At 42.6% G+C, this 5,897-nt stretch overlaps 1 protein-coding gene across 1 annotated transcript in view; it reads left to right on the top strand.

Annotated features, from left to right (window-relative positions):
- The first annotated feature begins 356 nt into the window (after window positions 1-356).
- The window catches only part of MPPE1 (metallophosphoesterase 1), a 27,783-nt gene continuing 22,242 nt past the window's right edge, over window positions 357-5,897 (top strand). The window contains exon 1 of the mRNA XM_026841546.1: window positions 357-948. The gene's annotated coding sequence lies outside the window, so the exon portion shown is untranslated. The remainder of the gene's footprint in view (window positions 949-5,897) is intronic.

The raw sequence follows: 5,897 nt of genomic DNA on the forward strand, positions 1-5,897 counted from the left end.
GGGGGGGGGGGGGGAAAGAAGGAATTAATCTTTTTGATTTATCCTGAGTATGGAAGAGCATTTCCTTGGCATGACAGCCAGAGGCTTGCTGCACTGTTATTAAAGCACTTTGGTGGGAATACATGCAGATGGTCTTTTTACACAGCATAGGATTATATTGGATTAGTCATATAAAATTGTTGTTTACCATCCCTAGCCCCTTTTCCCTGGAGCTTTTATTAGTATCTCAACAGAATGAAGTTTGAGTTTGCCTACACAATATTGTAGTAGTTTAGTGCAGTTGTAATGTTGCAGTAAGAGATTTTATAGGTGATAAAAGAGGATGTTTGGCCCAGATTTTTGTTGTGCCTTTTGGGTGTACAAGAAGGGAAGGTAGGGAGATGCTCTCTCTGCTTGCTGGATGACCTAGAAGAACTGTGTTGATCCCCCTTCTGCTTCATCAGAGACAAATTACTAACACTGGCACTGTTTTTCATGAGGCTTGCTAATGACTCAATGACATAACACTTGATTAATGCACTGTTCTACATGGTGTATTAGATGTTTCTTGTGTTCACTTTCTTTCATGCGGAGTCATACTCTGACCGCCTTTCTTCTCTGTGTCCAGAAGGCCCAGGGATCCCTACTTGGTCACCCTCTGTGTTTTCGCTCCTGCCACAAACTAACCAAAAGATAATCTCAAACATGCAGTGCAGGAGTCTCCCTTCAGATCTAACCAGGGGGTTGGTTAACGTGGAAATCAAGATTTTTGGCTTCAAGGTCTGACAGACAGCTCTACTGGTAAAATGGCATCATTCAGTGTTTTCTGCAGTTTTCAGACTAGCTCTGTCATCCTGGGAAATTTTCTCTTCTGTGAGGTATGGCTGCAGGAGCTTTCCTGGGGTGAAAGTGCCTTTGATTCTCCATTGAGAGATGTTTTTCTTCTCCAGAGGGAATTCTGTGGACAAGGTAATACAGTCCCAAGCTGTTATTCTTTTTCCTAGACCATGTCTGTGAGTGTAGAATAATAGGTGGTAAAGGTCTTTTTCCCTAGCTTTGAAGGAAACAGCATCAGACTGTCTCTGGCACATGCATGCCAGTATTGTTTTTTGAACATTATCCACTAAAAATAATATGCACCCCTTGCCCCCAAAACAAACTAGTATTATAACCTGACGTTTCTGTTGCTGAAGGTGGTACAGAACTTCTGTCAGTGTACTGTAGCAGAGATCCCTGTAGCCTAACTTGGTTTAATAAATAATACCTCTGTTTGGTTTTGTCAGCTTTAAGATTAAATCTATTTTCTCTTACTCTTATCTTATGAGAAAAGATCTATTGTTTCTAATTCTGCAAATAGTTGTCTTAAATCCAGTCAGGTCTTGGTGCTTTTTGTCTTGATATGCAGGAAATTTTCATGTTTTGAACCGAATTCTGAACTTTTGCATTTAGGTGTCCTCTGTGGTTGTGCCAAGCCAGACTGCTTCTCCCTGTTTCAGGGAAGGCTCCTGAACACAAACGGGGTTATTACTTCCTGACCCAACCTCAAAGGAAGATGGAGAAAGGTCCTTTTTCTCGTGTTGGCCTTTTTATTTGAGATTGTTCCATAATTTTTCAGCTGACGTTTGTCTGTGAGATTGGCAGCACTGATTATGCCAAAGAATGTAGTGGGCAGAAAGACTGCATGAACTTTGCCATCTTCTGCCCTGAAACGGGTTTGGGAGTCATTGCTGACACAGCTGGTGGATGGAATAAAAGAGAGATTAATTTGGGATAGGTGAAATTTTTATGTATTTTTACAAAGGCATGTAGAATTTCCCAGGAGAATTTTAATTTCTGGAAAATCTCAGGAGGTTAGTAGGTCTCTAAGGGTCAAAATGACACATACTACCATTTAATCTGTGTGGAGAAAAGGCTACACTTGGAGTTATTGTAGGGCTACATCAAATAATCCTGTGCTCATATATTTTTGGGCAAATCAATGATTTCAGTGTACATGTAGCTGACAAAAAATGCTATAGATCACATCCTGCTGTTTTGCAGTAAGTAGCAGGCTTAGCACCGCTGGAATCGATGATATTTTCATTCATGTGTGCCAGCATGAAATGTGTCTCTGTTCATACCTAGCTGAGTTAGAAACACAAATGCAAGAGTAAAAGAATGTGTTCAACAAACCAGCTGAATAGTAGTGTAGGAAATGTTTCTGTTGTAATTGTTGAAAGTAAGTATCTTAGTGTTATGTCATACATTTACTGCCCCAGAGAAATTTTTTAAAAATCACGTATTGTTAGTATCTCTGGAAAATGAACATGTTTCCTAGGCAAGTACACAAAATTATTTTATAATTTATATAAACTGTGTTTTGTGGATACATGTATGCTAACATTATTTTTTTATTTTTGGATGCTTCAAAATCTGATGTCCAGTGCTACCCAGCCTTGGGCCATTTTTACAGACCTGATGAGTATCTTTAATTTGGAAGAATGGATGCTCATTTTGGAGTGGAGCCACTCAGAGTTGGTGACCACTTTTGAAAACGTTTAATCATAGTGTGCATGATAAAACCTACAAGAGATTCAGCTGTAGCTTTTTCTAAGGGTTTGAAGGTAGAAGCAGGGGGGGGTGTGTTTGGTGTCATTTGTTCGATAAAATGTGAATCTTATGTAAATTTCTTGCAGGTGTAATGGCATAGTTGGGAAACTTGGCTGTTGTCTGCTTCCTCCATCTATCTTCAATTCCCATGACAGCCATGGAAAAGCAGGACAGAGAGAGGCTGCGCAGCTCAGTTTCTAGGTCAGAAATTGGGAATTCTTGTTTCTCTTTTAGCTCTGTTGGCTCAATTCCCAATTTTTCTCTGTGTTGTTTTCCAGCCTGTAGAACAGAGGAGATGTTCTGCTGGTAACAATTTTCCAGTTCTGAAAATACTTGGGTCTTAAAATCAGCACGTAGCTGCTGCATCATTGTCAACTCCTGGGTAAGCAGGAGAGCGTCAGTGTTCCCACAACTAGATGTTTTCAGAAGAGCTTGGGAAACAGGATCTGCAGATTTCACATCTGAGAATGACCCGAGACATATTGTGGTCTTGTTTACTCCGCTACTTCTGACCTTCTGAACTAAGTTGTTCCCTGAGTGCTCCCTGGTGCTGCCCTTTCCATGCCCACTCAGGTTTCTGCAAAAGCCCTGAATTAATCCATCCGTGCTTCCTCCTCTTTTTGTTTTACTGCTCCACCCACAGTATTTTAAAAAAGCAAACCAAACCCAAACACCTGGGTACTGTAGGAATATAAGTCCTAGCAAGCCTTGCACATTCTTTATAAAATACTTTTCCTTGATATTCAAGTGGCCTTGTCTTGTATGATATTAAGCAATTATGACTACTCCTGACATTGCCAATATTGAGGAAAAAATTGTTATCCTACTCATACTGTCTACAGTGAGATACTGGTACGTAGGGTATGCTGGATTCCACTGTGCTGATCTTTCTCCACCACGCTGCCTTATACTACAGCTTCCCTTTGTCACTTGAAAAACTATTTCTGAAGTCATTTTACCAAGTTTTGCAAAATACTAGAATTATTACTATATCAGAGCATGTTCTCCCCTAAATTGATAACATAGCATAATAAAAATATTGCCCTATAAGGGGATTTAAAATGGTCTTTTGGTCTACTTGCTGTATGCCAGTATGCTGTACATATTAGATACACCTATATCCAAAGTCATGTCTGATCATTCTCCAATCCCTTTGTTAAAACCTCGAGTGAGGGAGAACTATGTGTATTTTTCTTCTTTGATTTTAAGAAAATTTTCCCTGTCTTACAACTGAAATTATTCCTGTCGGAAATTAACTTTATTTCTGCTCATCATCCTCTAGAGGTCATGGGAAACAATTATTACCATCCTTTCAAATAACCAAAGATAAAGACGAAGTCAGTTAAAGTGATTCCTGACAGTCTCAGTTTTCTGGACTAAATGAACACAGTTATTTCAGCCCTTCCTGATATGCTGTATTTTCTTCCACATGTAATTTTTATTTCTGTTTTCTAGACTCCTCAGGACCTTACCTGAGATCTTGTTTGGGCTGGATAAAACAGAATAGAATTGAGTAATTAGACCTCGGGATACTGCTACTCCATCTGAAAATGGGATTTCCCTTTTTCTGCAGCACCACTACGTTGCTGGCTGGTATTATACCTCCCTTTTTTTTTTTTTTTTTTTTTTTTTTTTTTTTTTTTTTACTACTACTGTAGCCAGTTTCATCCAGCTGTATTTTCATGAAGAAGTGACTTCCTGGTTTTCATACTACGAACTGTCAGTTTTTCATTTATTCAGTGTTACTTGCTGATTAAAATAGTAATTTTGTTGCCAGGCTAATTAGGGACAAGGTGTCTTGTCATGGGCCCCAAGAATTAGTAGTGTCATGTGGCTGCTTTTGCAGTTATGGAGTCAGTGCAGAAATCTTCACAGACAGAAGATTTCTGGCAGCAGTTAACAGCATGGGCATGTTGTGTTCCCTCCTGTGCACTCTTGAGTTGTTAATAGCCTCACAGCTTGGATCTTGTGTATGTTCAGCTCAGCACAGTGGCTTTTACCTGGCACTGTGACCCCCGTGTGAAGTGCAAGGAGTTGGCCAGATGGGTGATGGGCTGATCCGGGTTGATGGCGTAGGAGGAGGGATGCTGGAGTTGTGCCCTGAGCTGGAGGTGTGTGCCACCTCCCTTAATCTGATTACAGTTACCATTCCCACTTGCAGCCCAAAGTGACCCAGGTTGCTTTGTACCATGTGTTAGGTAGACTGTAGACCCACAGTAGGCAGCATCGAGCTGCTGTCATCTCCCCTCTCTCTTCCCAGGCATGAATGGTTCCTCGCAAAAATTACTAGGCAATCAGGTGGGCTACACGGTCAAGATGGAGGGGCAGACGGCACCTGGCAACATTTTACACACACACACACACACACACACACACCACACACACACACACACACACACACACACACACGGCAACATATGATGAGCTGTAACAGGCAAGATTTTATACAAAGACAGGAGATGTAGAGAACAGAAGACGACAGTTTAGAGACTTAGAGAATGAGAGAGAAACAGGAAGGGTTTTGAACTGCCAGTAACAAAGTCTGTTGGCAATCATCACTGATTTGGGTCAGTCTTGCTCTGGTGGTTTATCTCCTCTGGCTGGTTGATATGTGTAAGGTCCAGTCCTTCATGAGGGTGAAAGTGCTTTTGTCCTGCCTGTATGTCCTCCAGCCTGGTCTGCCAAAAATACATGCAAAATACAAAACCCAGAGACAGCATATAGCAGCGATACCAAGTACCACCAACACTAAGGATACGAAAGACCCCATACTGGGCAGCAGCAATGCCAGGCACGCTGTTATGTCCTCCTGCCTTGGTGGCTGTTGCTTGAACAGCCTGTACTGTGGCTTTGGTCGTGATGGGAGCGGGAGATGCAGAAAATACTTCTGTAAAGATACATAACCTTGTGCGTGTTGATGTAGAAATGTGCCCATGCAGATCTGTAACTGGCAATATTCTCCATCCCACGCACTCAGTATCTGTTAGTATCTGTTAGTCGCAGAAAATAAAACTGCAAATAAAACTAATGATGATTTAAAAGAGACAAGCTGAGGCTGGGTGTTTTTACGCCGGCTCCAGAGGCTGAAGTTCACAGCCACAGTAGAGCTGATACCGGAGCACCCACAGCCGGATCAGGAGCCCCGCCGTCAGCGTCCGGTACAGGCCGGGTGGGAGATCTCCGCCTCAGGGCGGGTAAAACGCACCGGGCGAGCTCCGGTGCGACCCCTTCCCGGCCGCAGCAGTCCCCGCCCGGGGGCGCTCGCTGCTCACACGGCGGCCGCCGCGCACCCCGGCCGAGCCCCTCCCGAGCGGAGGGAGGAGACCTGC

This window comes from Athene cunicularia (genome assembly GCF_003259725.1).
Source record: "Athene cunicularia isolate RWA chromosome 2 unlocalized genomic scaffold, athCun1 chr2_part1, whole genome shotgun sequence".
NCBI lineage: Eukaryota > Metazoa > Chordata > Aves > Strigiformes > Strigidae > Athene > Athene cunicularia.